General features: G+C 33.7%; 1 pseudogene; it reads right to left on the minus strand.

Moving 5' to 3' along the window:
- Positions 1-565: 565 nt before the first annotated feature.
- LOC149576429 (SNF1-related protein kinase regulatory subunit gamma-1 pseudogene) lies at positions 566-17,828 on the minus strand (annotated as a pseudogene).
- Between the last annotated feature and the right edge of the window lie 631 nt (positions 17,829-18,459).

Consider the following 18,459-nt stretch of genomic DNA (forward strand, 5'->3'; position numbering starts at 1 on the left):
TCATTTATGGATAATTTTAGCAAAGCAATCACAGCATTTTCTTTTTCTTTTTCTAAAACCTTAGTTGTTTCAACCAAGAATCAATCGAGCTTGACAGAGAGATAATTTGCTACTAGTCAACACAACCAGTAGAAGTCTAGGTGCTCCTTTGCAATTTGTAAGTTGAAAGCCCAAATGGAGGAAGAGTAATATAGTGATCATCCTTAATAGTAGTTTTTCCCAAATCCATCCTTCCACGAAAACTCTGCACTGTATTTTGACTCTAATGCATTTTGAAAACTTTCAAGAATACCTTCATTTCCTTATTGAATACTTTGAAATATCAACCCTTCAATGATTATTTATGCAAGAAATCCATCTTTTATACATTGATATATGAGAATAAACTTCTTTGAATGTTCTATATCAGCTTTTATCATTGCATTACCAAATAAGAACTCTTTTTTGATTCCTATTCTTTTAACTTTTACTTCCTTGACCATTTTAATGGTATCATTCTTTATGAATCCAATGAAAAAGATTCCTCAAAGTATTGCAATAGTCTCTATTGGAATTCTTTGACTCTTCATGTCCAAAATTTGACTTGGAATACTCTACCCCCTACACGCTTTTCACTCATCAATTTGAATGCTTGGAGAAAAGGTTGATCTTCAATGAACTTGACCATTTGATTCAGTTTCATTACTTGAAGGCCAAGTTCTGAAAGTGTGTTGTTTCCCTAGGTTTCAAACCAAGGGACTCCGACACACTTAGAAAGCATATGCACAACGGTAGATTGTGTAACAATTTTTTCAATCTTTCCCTCACCTATGTCAACCACAGGGAGACTCTTCATCCTATACTTTGAAAGCAAGAGAAGCATTGTTAAAAATGAGTTAGATGGTTGTACAGGTAGGAATGGAGCCCAACAAAAAGATCCCGATATGTCTTTGACCTTTGTCTCCCCATAGAATTTTGAGGATGTCAAAATTTCAAAGAAGTGACCTCCCTTTGTAGCATTAGCTTTAGGATTTGAGTTTATTCCAAACACTTAAGACTATTGAAGTAACCACACAGAGATTCCTACAAACTTAACAATCCCGATCTACTTGTCAATCCAAGTTGCATCATCTGGTGCATTTATATCCCTTAATGGTGCACTCAATATCTTGTTCTTGGCAAGAAATTTGACCACTTCAACAAGACTGGCATCTGAATTGATCTCTACCACTGGAGATCTTCCAAATTTGCAGATCCCTTAGTAACCAAATGTCTTTCTAGATTGCACATACTGCTCCATGAATCTCTAAAATAAGAAAGATTTGTATATCCTTTATCTGAGAAGATCATCAATAAAACATGATATCCTTTCCAGGCTAAGAGCTATCACCTACTTGACATGAAAACACTTAAACCAACCCACCCAAAAAATAAATGAGAGGTCAAGAGAAAGGGAAACTTGACAAGGATGGCCTACCTATAACTCCTTAGACCTAGACTCAAGACTAACTAAACTGACCAATATTGCCAAAAAAAATGGGTGACTTAAAGTTAGGCAACAGGTATGTCAATCATGTGTTTTCAACCCTAAGCCAAATTCACTTTTCTTTGATATGAGATTACTTATATTTGAAGCAAATCCTATAGGAAATTGAATTTTTTGTATGACTTCTTTTATGGCATTACTTTTTTGCTTTATTAATAACCAAGGAATGGCACTTGCATTAATCCGGTCTCCATTGTTATTTGATTCAATGATATTTTTCATTGCATGATTAGAGTCATGAATGTCACTACAAATTTTGGCAAGTTTTCTTTGTCATTTCTTCTATCCAATATTTTCTATAGTGTCTTTGTTACATTCTTTCCAATATGCATAGTATAAAAAAAATGCACAATTTTTAGTTTCTTGTAGTAGGGTAGCCTATTAAATTTTCTAGGATAACATTTTAGTCCCTTTGGAAGGTGGTCATTATTGATGCCTTGACGACCTCAAATTCTATTATACTCCAATTTACATAGGTGAGGTGTCATTCTAAGTGGCTTTGATGTAGTCTCTTCTTTCCCATTGAAAGATATTTTTTGGCACTTCGATACTTATGATTTTTGTTGAGGAAGTGCCTATTCTCATCAAACGCTTAATTTCTTATACTTTTGGAATGACACAATTTCATCCTTGGACCACACATTGGAAATAAAAATTCTCCCTTTGTTTAGAGACCCACAAGATAATGATACAATTGGATTAAATATGTTTAATTTTGGAATTAGTATTATCATGTACAACTAGATTTCAACATACCATACCATAGAAATGTGTCAACCCTGGGGCATCATGGATTGCCTACACAAGCATTGCATGGAAAAGAAATTGTTTTTCTCCAATTGATCGAAAGATATCATACATAGTTAAACCGTTCCATAACACCAACAACACATCAATAACAGGCACAATATATACATTCATATCTTTCACTTGGTACTTACCTAGTTGAATGAACGACACTAGTTAATTATTGTGGTCATTTCATTCCAAGACTTATAATTACATGTAGGTAACAATAAAATAATAAAATACCTAGAACAATCATTTCCAACATAATGTGTTCCCTCTTTATTGACATCCATGGATGAAGGTTACTGTTGATAACAAAAATAGGCCACACTAAGTAAATGGATTTCATCTCTCCAAATGGAGTGACATCGTCAGTTGCCAGAGAAAGCCTGAGATTTTGGGATTCTTATTTAAAGTGTGGCTACTTTTCCTTTATGTCCATAAATACTAAACCATCCATAGGCATTTGAATAATTTCATCTCGACTTCTATTGTGTGCATGGTAATCCATAAATTGTGCCAAGCTACTGCACCTAATTAATCATTTAAGACATGGAATAATGGGGATGTAACAAATAACCTTGTGAGGCACCTTTTTTATCACTTGATCATCTTGATATCTTCTTGTATGGAATTTGGGGCATTCTATTGCATTTTTTTGTTCTTTATGATAAATTACATGATCTTCAGGACAAACATCTATTGATTGATACTTCATTCCAATATGTTTCGTAGTGGCACATAATTCTCGGTATGAGTGAAGGAGAATATTTGATGGTGGTAACAAATACTCACCTATCAATCTACAACATAAAAATATAAGTTGTTAGTATAATCAATATTAATGATACATATTTTTCCTTTTATATACTAAAATGACATATATCACAAACTTTAGCATACATGGCATTGTTATGTTGGATAAACCATTCATAACCTTCAAATTCACCAACAACAATACAATAGAGAGAAGAATTGATTGAGATCCTTCATAAAGGGTCATATTTTCCTTCTCAAGTAGAGGTATATCATGGATGACCTCATTTTCATCCTCATGATAATAATAATCATCATTAGCAACAGCAGCATTAGGAAAAACAACAATAGTACCAAATGTGTCATGGATCAATGCATTTGTACCATCATCTTCAAATGTGTTTTCTAGTGCATGATCAGCATCTTTCATGGGATCATGATCTTCTCCTTCAATACCCACATCTCCATGTTTCTCCATATTCACACCTCCATGTTCCTTTGAGATGTGTTGGTCCATATCACATACTATCTTGGGGAGATTGACCTATATAAAAATGATGATAATCAAACCCTCGTTCTGTGATTTATATATATATTGATTGCTCAAAAAAATATAACAAACAACTTACCAATGGATAATAATCAAACCCCCCTTCAGTGTGATCATTCTCCCTACAATGTCTCTTAGTTGTTTTGATTTTGATTCTTCTTGTCTTGAAGTTGTTACAACTCTTGAAAGGACAATAACATTTTTTATCACCTTCTCTTTGAAAGTTAGACAATAATATAGTGATTGTCTCCCTATTTTGATAAAATTCCCTTGTATTATCTAACATGATTCTTCTTCACAGGAATAACTTATTTGTGTACCCTTATTGAGTTGTTTGTGTGTATCTGCAAAACTATTGGACATGTTGTACTTAATGTTTATATCTGCACATATGGTTTTGAAAGAAAAATTTGGTGTAATTAAAGTGTATGTCTACAAAAATATTGGACATTTTGTACTTAATGTTTATATCTGCACATATGGTTTTGAAAGAAAAATTTGGTGTATTTATGCCTCTTCATTTTGATTTGATTCAAGGGAAGCCTACCAATGGTAATAGAAAATAATAATGCATTTTCTAAGAGTTGACAATTGTTCAAAAAAAATAATGGTTTACAAGAAAATGTGCATGAAGAATAGTTAGCTCAGAACCAAGAGCATGGTGTTGAAACAATATAGAAAGTGTTTGACATGAGAGGTTTGCAAGTGAGAGTGTTTACAAATCTTGAAAACTTAAATGCTAAAATGAAATCTATTGAGGATCAAACACCTATGCCAAAGTTACAACACAATGTGAAGTTAATTTTAGATATGGTAGAGGAAGATGTTCAAAAGTTTGATCAAAATTTAAGGCATGAGAGAGAGTTTATGGAAATATACCAGAAGGAGAAGGAGAAACTTTAGAAAGAGATGATATGGCACAAACAACAACTAGAAAATATAGAGGATATTATGGGAACATTGGATAGAATCCAAGAAAGTGTTGCAGTAAATATGATTGTATGAAAAAAACCAAATCCAAAGGTAAATATCAGATCTACCTTGCTAACTCCTAATGGGTTGGACAATTATTAGTTGTCCCCATCACATTCACTTTGATAACCATGTTAGGGAGGTGATATGACCTAGTTCATCCTCATGACTTTGAATTATTTAATCATGATCTTGGGTGCTCAAATTAATGTACAATAAATTTGTGCCTTAGGGCCCTATTTGATCATCATTTGAAAGGGACTCAAAGTCAACCACAAAATGTCTCTCAATATGTCATTCTTTCCTTTCATTAGAGGGAGAATCTATCTCTTTCTTACTTGGACATAAGGGTGACCTTTGCTTCTTTTGAGGTGGCCCCTTTTCCTCTATCCCCTTCCTCTTCATTCCTCTTGTTTGTAACTCCTTGTCACTCCCTCCATTCTTCTTCTTGTTTTGGCCTTCTTATTTTCTTGAACATTCAGGGAGTTGTTCACATGATTCCTCATTTGGTCCTTCTACATCTTTCATTAGTTCATATTTCAATGGAATTCTTTTTTCCTTCAACTTATCCATCTATTGGTTTATCCATGTGTCAGTGAATGGTGTTAAACATTAATCATTATTATATCAAAACTTCATCTTTGTTTGACCAATCTATACTAGGAATTACATTCTTTCTTGTTGTGTCATGATCACCCTAGAAATAGCATCTGCATTTGCTTTAACTAGCATATTCTAATATCTTAAATGCAATAAATTGGAGGGTATAGTTACTCAACTATATGATCTTCTTCTATTGTTGGCCACTACTTTCATTCATACTAATTTTCAACATACTCTCTTGAAAATTTTGAGCTTATATTTATTCTCTAATTATTGTAGTCAAACAATCCTCTTTCTTGGATTTTCCATGGGATCTTTAAAGAAAACACACTTCTCACAAGATTCTTACCCTCCAAATTATTTCATTTAAGATATTACGATATTAGGATTTTTCATGTATTGCATATGCATTTTTTTTCCCATTTCTTGTAAGAGTGTTTCAAGGTTGGGAACCACTTCATCATCCTTGGCATGGTCTATAGGTAATGTCATTATGGTAGAGGCTTTTACAAGAGAATGAGCCTCATGATTATGGAATTTACACAGAAGTAGAACTTGCTTCTTTAACTCCTTTCACTCAACTCTTCATTGAAGTTATTCTTTCAGCATGAGAATAGCTACTACAAATTCCTAGGAGCCAAGGGATCCTAAATCTGTGCCACATTTTCTAGAGACATGGGAGAAGTTACTACCAGATTCAATACTTCATAACATCTTGGATCATATAGGATGCCCAAATTAATAGCAACAATAGATACTTGGGATCCTCATAGGGAGACTGTGCCAATACATGAATGGTTACATCCTTGGCTTCTATTATTGGGCCAACATATGGAGCCTTTATATTCAACCACTCATTATAAGTTGGGGAATGCACTTCATGCTTGGTATGCAAGTGATGCAGTCACATATGCAATTTTATCACCTTGAAAAACTATATTTGATCCTGCTAGCTAGGAACAATTGATTGTTCATTTTATTGTACCTAATTCGATGATAGTTCTACAAGAATTTGTAATCAACCCAACTCATTAGAAATAATTTAACTAGGTTGCGATTTGTTTCTTTCTAAAAATATTTTCTATGATATATTTTTGTAAAATTTCTTGTGATCTCTACCCATTTTTTGTGGTCTATATTATTTTTGTGCAAGAACTTGAGCTAAGTCACTTAGCACAAGTTGAGTGAGTTTTATTGTTTTATTATTTAGATTCTAGAATATGTATGTAGTTGGATCATTTTTTTTGTTGTGCTAATATGTAATAAGTGCCTTCAAAAAGATCTCTCTCTCTCTCTATATATAAAGACTACCAATTGTGCAATTTGTCATCTATTACATCTGCATTTGCTTTTTCATTACTTATAAGAGTGTTTCAAGGTTGGGAACCACTTCAACATCCTTTGCATGGTTTAGTGGTAATGTCATTGTGGAAGAGGCTTCTACAAGGGAATGAGCCTCATGATTATTGCATTTACATGGAAGAAGAACTTGTTTCTTCACCTCCTTTCACTCAACTCTTTACTAAAGTTATTCTTCTAGTAGTGAGAATAGTTGCTACAAATTCCTGGGAGCTAAGGGACCCTAAACCTATGCTACATTTTTTGGAGACATGGGAGAAGTTACTACTAGATTCAATACTTCATAGCATTCTGGATCATATAGGATGCCCAAATTAACAACAACAATAGATACTTGGGATCCTCACAGGGAGACTATACCAATACATGCATGGTTACATCCTTGGCTTCCATTGTTAGACTAGCATATGGATCCTTTATATCCAACCATTCGTTAATAGTTGGAGAATGCACTTCATTCTTGGCATGCAAGTGATGCATCTACATATGCACTTTTATCACCTTGAAAAATTGTATTTGATCCTACTAGCTGGGAATAACTAATTGTTCATTTTATTGTACCTAATTTGATGACAGTTCTATAGGAATTCGTAATCAACCCAACTAATCAGCAACTAGATCAATTTAACTAGTTTATGGCTTGTTTCTTTCTAAAAGTATCTTCTATGAATTGTTATTGTAAAATTTCTTGCGAACTCTGCCCATTTTTCATGCTCTTCATTATTTGTGTGCAGCATCTTGAGCTAAGTATGGTATGTTATTGTAAAATTTCTTACGAACTTTGCCCATTTTTCATGCTCTTCATTATTTTTGTGCAACATCTTGAGCTAAGTCATTTAGCATGGGTTGAGAGAGTTTTATTGCTTTTATTATTCAAATTTTGGAATATGTATGTAGTTGGATCAATTTTTCTATTGTGCTAATATGTAATAAGAACATTCAAAAAGATCTCTATGTATATACAAACACTAGGTTATGGCTTGTTTATTTTTAAAAATATCTGCTATGATATGTTTTTTGTAAAATTTCTTGCAAACTTTGCCCTTTTTTTTGGTCTACGTTATTGTTGTGCAAGAGCTTGAGGTAAGTCATTTAGCATGGGTTGAGTGAGTTTTATTGTTTTATTATTTAGATTTTGGAATATGTGTGTAGTTGGATCAATTTTTATATTGTGAGCTAATATATAATAAGCACCTTAAAAAAGATCTCTTTGAACATATAAAGAGATACATGTTTAGAAGGAAATATAAAGACATACATGTTTATAAGGAAAATAAAAGAACATTTAAATAGGTATCTCTTCTCACCCTTGAAGAAAATCGTAAAGCAAGGGCATGTGGATCACAAGGGCATGGTATGGAAATAAAATTGTAGAGCAAGGGCATGACAATGAAATGCAGAGATCATAAGGGCACAAAAACAAAATGCACTAATAACAAGGGCATGACAATGTTCATAGCTCTCCACCCTCATTCAAATCTCTCCACCTATTGCATGTGCATCTCTCTACAATCAAAACAAATGGGGAATGACTTATATCATGTTTTCTTTTTTCTTTTTTTATTCTTATGTGGGTGTCATAATTATGACATCAAATTTGGTATTGCAACTTCATTGGGGACAATTGCAAAAAAAAATGAAAATGATGACAAATTATACTGTCATCACAATTTGATCCCAAATATTGTAGTGATCCCATGTGTGGTTCTTCATCAAAGAAGATTACTCCTCATCCATAGCCCTATACCACTCTAATTGTCCTATCACCTATGAAAAACTCTGTGGGTTAACTGAAATGACATGACTCAAGAGGCTAGTACCAGAAGTCTGAGCATGAGTACAAAAAAAATCTATAGGATCACTTGTCATAATTCCTACTGTATCAACAATATCATGATCCCACTTGGGCACTCATTGAACAACTAGTGGAGGTGGTGAAGGGGGGTCAATATCAATATTTTAATCAAAGGATGCATAATCTTGTGGAGGAGTAGAGGAGGTAATGGGGAGTGAGGAATAATTTGGTGATGTTGGCTCCATCTAAGGATAATGCTCATCAAACTAAACATCTCACCAAAATAAGACATCTCTAGAATCAGGATCAAACAACCTATACACCTTTATATCCTTACAGTAGCCAACAAAGATGAGTGGTCGACTCTTTTTCTCCATGACTTTCCATTGAGCATATAGAATAAATGCCCAAGCCTCACTACCAAAAATGTGGAAAGTAGAAACATCTAGCTTGACATGAGTCCAAGCCTCCTCAGGAATCATGTGTTGCAATACATTGTAAGGCATATGGTTTTGAATATAATTGGGATAATTGACAGTTTCAACCCAAACTGAAGAACTCATAGCTTGAGACTGTATCATACAATTGACCATCTTTGGTAATGTCTCATTCTTTGTCTCTACAACCTCATTCTAATAAGGGGTATAAGGAACTATGAACTAATGTTGAAAATCATGCTCAATGCAAAAATCTCAAAAATACTGATGCACATATTCCCCTTATTGTCAGTGTGTATATTCTCGACATAAAGACCAAACTACTTATCCACAAATTTCTTAAAATTTTGAAATGAATCAAAGACATCATACTTGTACTTCAAAAGGTACACCCATGTGCATCTAGAGAATTCATCTATGAAGGTGATCACATATCAAGCATCTAAAAATGATGGAGTGGGAAATGACATAAGATCATTGTATGTCAACTCCAATGGTGCCTTAGCATGTGTGGCTCTACCTGTCAAAAATGGATCTCTATGATGTTTGCCAAGTCCACAACCTTAACACACAATATCAATACAAGAGATCTAAGGTAGCCCAATCACTTGCTCCTATGTACTCATATGTGGTAGATATTTGTAGTTGACATGGCTAAAACACTCATGCCAAAGCTTTCTCACTATGTATGCATGAGAAATGAGAGAAACAATATAGAATTGGAGCTCTCAAAGCCATCAAACTGATATAAGTGAGACTAAAGATTAACACTTCTAGTATGAAAAACCAAGTTAGGATCATGGAGGTCTTGAATAACCACATCAGGTAGTGAGAACTCAATTGCCTTTCTAGAGCCAAAATGAAAAATATGAAAGATAGACAAGAGGTTCATAGAAATGGTAGGAACCAAGAGAACATCTTGTAGTGAACCACCTTCTAAATAGATAGTTCTTGAACTTGTGACTGAAAGTTGTGTAGAATCACCAACTAAAATCTATGTAGTAACACTCTGAGCAAGTGAGGTAACCAAATTAGGTGAGTGTTTCATATGGTGTGAAGCCTTTGGATCAAAAATCCAAGTAGCTATTGAAGACAATGCTCATATAGAGAGCATGTCCTTTCCCTAAAGGAGGAGGTGGTGGTGTCAGAGAAGTAATATTGTGTTGTTGCATGGCCTCCTCTAAAGCCTCAAGATGTTTCCAACACTTGAAAGTTGGATGTCCTTCATTGTCACAAAAACTACATGGATCACCTATATACTTCTTAGTCTTGGAGGAAGACTCACCAAAGTTAGGAGATTTACCCTTTTAAGAGGGTTTTCAAACATCTGATTTAGGAGTAGGCTTGGAGGAACTCTCACTACTTGCTGAATCTATCTTGTACTTAAATTTTTTCTTTGGCTTCCATGTATATGACTAATCAACCAATGCCTATGTCTTTGATCTAGTGATAGTATCCAACTACTTAAGCTTGGACTACTTTCTATTCAAGTGATCACAAAAGACCTTAAAATTGGGCATGAAAATTTTAGGACCCAAGGCATCCATTGTGGAATAGAAGGTAGAAGAGAAAATTTGAAAGTTTCCTCGAAGCTTTGAGAGAAACAAATAGATGCACTCCTTATCTATCTTCTCTTTCCTACATCCCTATAACAAAGTCCTTTGCTATTTGAACCTCATAGGAAAGTCCTCAATAGAGGGGAAAGCATCAGGTACAAGAGAAGTAAGCTCTACCTCAATCTAAACTCATTGATGGTTAGGTCATTAAACTTGGCCCACATTTCTTGAGGAGTGGAACAATCATCAAGATGAAACTATAAGTTATTTAATGCTCAAAGAAATCAGACCCATGGCTTCATCCATCTTATTCTTGTGCTGCAAAGTCAAGTATTGACTCTAAAATATTGGTTGCATTGTATCTAGACAAGACCACAAACCCTTTGAATGAAGAAGTTGCTACATATGAGACTTCCATGTGGGATAATTGTGTGGGTTTAGAAGTACTAGACAATAAGAGTACCATTGTTTTAAAAAGGGTTTTTTAATTTTTCTAATATGTTTATGTTATAAAAGAAAGTAACTCAAAAAGACCCCTCACAAGGAAAAAAAATTGAACCCTAGCTTGCAAAAGGAATGTGTATACAAGAAAAGAGAAAAAAAGCTCTAGATGTGTATCAGAAATACCTGGCATAAAATATTGGTGAGATGATAGAGAATCTAGAAAGCTCTTGAGAAGATCTTTCTTGTGCTTCTTATGAACCAAAAAATGGAGCTATAATGAACAATTTATGCCTCCCAAAAGATTGAAGAAATCATCAGACATCAAGTGCAAAAATGAGTACCAAACTAGAAAATTTTCCAAAAAAAACCTACACTATTATCTTTGTCTTTGAATCATCTTTTTGATGCTTCTTTCAAATTAAAAAAATATACCACTGTATGCTCAAGATGTCGTGAAAAATTTGACAAGGCCTCTAGAATGATTTAAAAAATTGCATAGGGGCTTAAAATTTGGCCCTTAGTCTCCCATGTGAATGTGGATTGAGTGGGGAGGAGCTAAGTGTTGTGGTGGCAGAGCCACCAATGGAGGTGTAGTTGTTGGTAGCCAAGCAAAGGTGGCTATGAAGAGGCTCTGATGGTGGAGGTCTAGCATGCACTACAGAGAAGTGGTGCATTGGCAGAGCTAGAGCAGTTAGCAATGAATGGGTCACACCAATTAGGATGATCACTTGTGATTTTAGTAACCATTCCAATTTATTTCAACCACTTGCAATACAAAAAAAACCACCAAAATGCAAATTTTATATTTTAAAAAAATTATGATTTTTGCTTTGTTTTGCATGCTAGAGGTCGTACGACCTTGGTATGCAATTCTTTTGCCTCCCAGGTCAACGTTGTCCAAAATTGACAAACTTTATATGAAAATGTGGGTTTTCATGCCTTTTAAATCCAACCATGAGGACTATTTAGCCTCAAAGTACTCCAAAAATTAGAGACCCCCTATTTTCACAAAAATACTTTTAAAATGCCGACCTATTATGTCAAACCCTTGTTCTTCTTTTTCTCCAAATATTGAACAAGCTACAAAAGATTTAGCTCTGATACCATGAAGGATTTGAGAAAGAAAAATCCACAAAGATCAAAGAATACATGCATGCAAGAACATATCATAGAGAAGAAAAAACAAAGAAGAGGCAAGGGTTTTGCTCTAAAAATATGCAAATTATATTATCAAACTGAAAAGAATATGAGATTATTACAAAAGATTAATCCTTATAGAAGGAGATCAAAAACCTAAAAGGGAAACCCTAAGAGGTAAATGACATTTAATAATTATTAATTAATTATTAAATGAGAATGCAAAGTGTGTAAAGTGAAATCTTGAGAAGGGAGTAAAGGTAATTTAATAAATTAAATTAAATTAACCCTTTACTCTAACAATAATTACTTTGAGTATGATGAGATACCTAAAGAAAAAGGTGAAACTAGACAAGACTAAAGTAAAAATATATGCCTCACTATGGTGGGATTATATACAATATGAAAGAAGGAAGTGTGGAAAGTCCATAATCAATTCATGGGATAGAATTGTTGCCAAACTCTAAACCAAATTCTTAGCTAGTAACTATTCCATTAAGTTATACAAGAATCTTTAGAACTTAAGACAAAAGGATATGGATGTAAGATCTTACATAGAGAAGTTTTATAGATTGAGTATATGAGCCAACCATATAGACCATGAGGTTGAAAAGATAGCACGATACATAAATGGATTGAGGTTGAATATACAATATGAGATTAGCCTTACCACTCCAAAAATAGTGGAAGAATGCTTCTAGCTGTATATGAGCAATGTTAGTATGCTAATAGAAACCAAATTAAAATAAAGCTTCTACAAACTAAACAAAATTCACAAACTTCAAGATAGACTAAGATGAGCTCTCAATTGAGAATATGAGCCATTAATGGACTCTCTCAATAAGAAGCTCTCTTGTTGAGTAGCTTTATCTAAATGGATAGGATGTATGCTCAATATGCTTCCAAAGGCTTCAATGGATGATTGTGGATTTTTGGTGTGGATAGATGGCTTTAGTATGGATTTGGCTCTCAAAATAGCATTATAACTTTACTTCATGGATTGTGTTATTTTGCAAAGGGGAAGGATCCAATTTATAGGCAAGAGGCTTGAGGGATCGAGGGCTAAGATGCAAGGATGGGAAAAAGCTCATAGAGGGCTTAGATTGCATGAGAGGAGAGCACATGGATTGTGCTTCTTTACAACCAATCAAGGAGTGACACATGTCACATGGTGAGAGGATGGAGGAAAGGGGAAGGATGAGTCAACAAAGGAGGCTCAAGGGATAAAATCTTCATAAAGACCCTTCATAAGTGCTTTGTAAGAACATTTATGACTTTGTGGGCTTTATAAAGTTTTGTGGTTGAAGATATTTGTGAGAGATACCATGAAATTCGAATTTGAGGGTTTAGGGAGGTTTTAAGAATGCTTAGGGTTGTAAAAATGATTAGAGGAAGGGTTAGAGATGGCTTAGGACTAGGCAAGTGGATGGCAAGTGGATTGCAATTAATGAGGGTGGGTGAAGGAGGAGATATTTGTTAACTTTGGTTTGAGTTAGCAAGTCTTAACCCATGTTTAGGGAATGTGACAAGGTTAGGAGGGGATTAGGATTAGGGTTAAAGACATCTTCTAGAAGAGTCTAGGCTTTGGATGAGGATGAAGACTTTCTAGAAGAGTCTAGAACTTCCTAGGATAAGATTTTATGAAATAAATAAAGTTTTATTTATTTCAAGGGTTTGGGTTGAGGAGATATTTATTAAAATATTTTTAATAAACATGAGGATTAATATTTAATCTTGATTAAATATTTTGAGTTGGGATTAGGGGTAGGAAATGATGAGATTAGCCTTTAATCGAAATTAAAAAAGGATTAGAAGATTTTGGAAGAGGTTATTGGTCTTAAGGAAATTGGCCAACTTTTGGGAAAAAAAAAATAAATTATTTATTTTGGGATTTTTGGTCAATTTATTAATTAAATGATTAATAAATAAGGAAATAATGTTTAAATAAGATTTAAACATTTTTGGGAGGGATTCCTTAATTAAATATTTTTAATTAAGATAAAGGGATTTAATGGCATAAAAATTAATTAATTAATTAATTAATTAATGATGATGTCATCAGGGATTTTTCAGAAAATTTTTTTAAAAAATTTCTAAAGGTTTTTAGGTGTCTACACTAGCTAGCACTAAAGGTTGAAGATAAGTTGAAGGGGAGACAAGAGAGTCAAGGTAGAGGTAGGGGCAGATAAAAATTGAAAGGAAGGGGTACATTTGCTGGTAGAGGATAATCAAAAGACCTCAATGTGAAACAAGTGAGTCACAAGAATCACTGAGCTTTGAAATGAGAGTAAGTTTTAGAGGAAGAAGATCTAGTTTCAGGGGAAATTTGGAGGTCAAAGAGGAAAAATTAAATACATGTAGTGAAAAATACTACAAGTTTAATAAGTTTTCTAGTCATCAAGCTTGGAAATGTCCTGAAAATAGGGCTATAACATCATACAATGGAGAAAGAAGAAATTAGATTTTCAAAGTTGAGGAAAGTGATGTTGTAGCTTCAACTAGTCAAGAAGTTTCTCTCAAGGTTGTAGAGTCACTTATAATGAGAATAACATTAATTAAAATCACTTTTCAGAACCACATGTAAGAGTCAAGAAAAATGATGCAAAGTAGTGATTGATTCTGGTAGCACACATAATTTGGTCTCTATGGGAATGGAAGAGAAGCTCAAACTGAAAATAATAGCTCATACAACTCCATATAAAGTTATATGGTTTAATAAGGAGCATCAAGTAGTGGTGAATGAACAATGTTGGGTAGATTTTTGCATTGGAGGCTATAAGGACAAAGTACTATGTGATGTCATCCATGTGAATGTTTGTCATATTTTAATTGGTAGACCATGAAAGTATGATAGGTATGAAAAACATGATGCAAGGAAAAAAAAACATATGTGATTGAAAAAGTTGGAGTTTCTTTTACTCTTACACCACTCAAGGATGAATAACCTATTCCACATGATGGAAGTAGTGTGATGTTGGTAGGAGAAAAATAATCTTTGAAATCAATGAAGGAGGAGAAAGTAGAAAGTGGGATTTTTTGTCCTAATTAGATCCAAGACTATAGAATAAATAGAGAAGGTGAAATATGTGCCACAATAATTCCATAAAATCTTGAAGAAGTATTAAGACATAGTGGTGTATGAACTTCCAAGTTCACTCCCACCTATGAGAAACATAAGCCAGTGTATTTACTTCAATGTTGGAGCTAGTCTACCTAAAAAAGAAATGTAAAAAATGACACCACAACCAAATGAAGAGATCAAAAAAATAAAGTAAAGGAATTCCTTGAGCATGGGCTAATAAAAGAAAGCCTAAGCCCTTGTGCAGTACCAATTGTTTTAGCACCCAAGAAAGATGGTGGATGGAGAATGTGTAGTGAACCATTATTTTCAAAGAAATTTGATTATTTTAGCTAAATAATATATTTCAAGGTCATTTCAAATGTTTAAAATCATTTAGGACCATTAAAATCATTTTCCAAAGTTTTCAAGTCTTTAGGCTTTAAAATGAAAAAAATGCTCAAATTGGTAAGTTGTAAAAAATCAATATTTTTTTGCAAAAAGAGGGAGAAAAACATGGAAATGAATTGGAAAAGTTACCTCAAGAATTTGGATCAGTTAAATTAAATTATTACATACTTAAATAAGCCTTTGGGCTTCATCCGTAGGGACTAACAAAGATTTGAAATTAGTTTTGCAATGAAATTTCTCTAGTTTTCTACTTTTTCAGAGTATAAATAGACTAAAAATAGCTAAATAAGATTCATTTTTCTTCATCCCCATGATTTAACAATTATTGGGGTTGATATAAATCTATATCTAGTTTATTTTGGCATTGGTTTTAAGTTATTTCATTAAGTTTTGACCAAGATATCATTTTTTTTGTGAACAAACGTCAAAACAATCTACCTAGGGTAACTTGAGATTCAAAAAAATGTAGAAATCTTGATTCCCATGGTAGATTGAGACAATTTTGGATATATATATGTTTTTCATCTATGATTTCTTCTTAAAAGTGTAGGATAAAAAAAGGTGACCTCATATGGATTTTATTGATTTAAGTGACTAATATTCTATGTATCAATCAAGAGAAGAGAGATTTTGATTTGCATAAAGGTATGGTGGGTGGGTTGAATGAGTTGAAGTGTTGAATCATCTCATTCTTGTAATTGTGAATTTTTTTTGTAATGTTTTTGGGGTCCCAAATAAGTTAAAACAACAATATAATACTGCAATTTTTTCTCTTGCATGAACAAAACAACAGTTTGTTGTCCTAGTTGTGTCTCAAACTAGTAAAACTCTCACTATTGTATATTTAAGTGAGTTTTACCATTATGTATGGAATGATTTGGATACACATGTGATATGGTTGGAAATATTATTGAATATAATTTTCTTTCTTTCAAGTGTGATTCATTTTCATTGAGAAATGAGTAAGTTATGAATAATTTTGTAAAACGAGTCTATTAAAATTTTAGTCTCCCAAATTTGGAGTCTAAAGAATATTTTATATCAACTATGTATGTCAAAATAAGGACTTGAAAATTGGTGGGGGGTTAGTTTATTATGTTTTGAACAACTTTAACTATTTCCAAAAAAAAAATCTTGTGATTTGAGGGGTCAAACAAACCAATATCTGAAAAATGTCTTGTTTACATAGTTTCATATCACTATTGCTATAGGAAGGTGGTAAGACTTTGTTATATGTGTATTTGTGATCTTGGTGACCATGTATTGTTTGGAAACATATCATTTATCATTAAAAAAAGCTTTGTCAATGTGTCATATTGTGTAGGTTGAATACCCAAATTAAGTTTAGGTTTGTATCTATTTATTGAGAAGTATGCCCATTTGGCATTATATTGGTTCCAAGTTTTGTGTAAACCTTTTCCTTGTGTCATAGAGGCTCTTTTGGCTGGAATTATTATAACTTATCTAAAACCTAGATTGTTTTTAAAGGTTAACAACTCCTCTTGATTAATTTTAGTTTCCTAACTAAGAATAATTTCTGGTTATAATTACTTAGACAACACTCAAGTAAGCATTACTTTTTAGGGGCATTAAGGCCCATGAAATTCTAAAGTTCAAATATTCATTTCTTTTTGGGAAGGAAATTCTCCTCCATTGCATCAAAAAGATTAGTTAATTTGATTTTTCCCTTAACTTCTGCATATTTGGATATAAGCTTAGTTAGAGACTTCTTGCCTCTCTTTTTTGTAATTATATTTAAATTAGGGGTGGATAAAGCTTCCTTATATTGTTCAATACCTTTGAGGTTCTCCAATTTAGCCATTTGGAGTAGTCCACCCCTAAGATCATTTGTAGTATACCCTTCACCACCCAGTTCAAAAAGTCACCTTATTAGCATTTTTTTTAAGAGTCATTCCTTTATCGAAAACTTACTCTATGAAAGTATCAATTAGATCCTTTGTAATCTTATCATATAAGGAATCTCTATCCTTTGATTCAATCCTAGGCTAGAGGTTTTAGCACCACTTGAGGAGATTCTCTTCCCCTTTGATGCTAAAAATGGGAGAGCCTTTGTGGGGGGAACAAGGGGATTTGAAGGACCGAGCTTATGGGGCTGGGTTGGGATGTCCCCAATACTATCTATTTGACCACCAATGGGGGCCTTCCTAATATCCAAGTTTGGAGCACTTGCCTTAGGCAGTGAATTATGCCTCTCTCTTAAGGTTGAGGAAGGAATCAAAGCGGCCACCTCTTCTACCCTCGGTGCTTAAAAAAATTTCCCTTCATCATTAATAGGTTCTAGAGAAGGGCATTGAGTATTAAGAACATTGTTACTAAGAGAAAAGATACTTACCTGGTTGTTGAAAGATGACTCCAGCCAATCCCTTGCTTTGGTTTTTGATGGATCCACCATGTACAATCGTACAAAAAAGCCATTGGATTCAAAACAATCCCAAAGAACATTAGTGTAGATATTTTTGAGGATTAGAGTTTTTGGTTCCTTTGATGGGAGCACATGAGCCTCAAGTCTCCTAGGAAGAGAGGCATGAGCCATCTTGGTTGAGATGGGGAGATGAGGAATGTGATGTTGAACCCTAATATAATTAGACTTAGAGAAGGGATTTGAGTAGAAGAAGTAAGCTTTGGAACCCTAGGAGGACTTAAAGAGTTCACATTTTATCTAGGTGTCAAAGGAGACGTGCTAATAGGGAGAACCCACATCCTATTGTTTTTCCTTTTATAGCTTACATTGTCTTGATCCATGGGGTTCCTAATATTCTTCAATTGTCTCCTTCCTTGGTCCAATTTCCTTCTTTTTAGGTTAGACATACAATTAACCCGTCCCAAATTAGGGTTTTGAGATGTAGAGGCTACCATAATCTTTGTTAAAGTCAGAAAGCCCCCAATTAATATAGAGAAATAATTCCTAATAGGAATAGCAACAAGAGAACCATTGTTGAAAGGTCTTGGAAAGTTGAATGGAAGGATCTTAACTAAAGGAGCTAAAGAAACTATGAGATGAAGAAAAACAAGCTAGGAGGCCAAAAATACATAGGACCCTTCTTTT

Source organism: Cupressus sempervirens, chromosome 1 (genome assembly GCF_028749045.1).
Source record: "Cupressus sempervirens isolate cs-2001-9-10 chromosome 1, ASM2874904v1, whole genome shotgun sequence".
In the NCBI taxonomy this organism is placed as follows: Eukaryota; Viridiplantae; Streptophyta; class Pinopsida; order Cupressales; family Cupressaceae; genus Cupressus; species Cupressus sempervirens.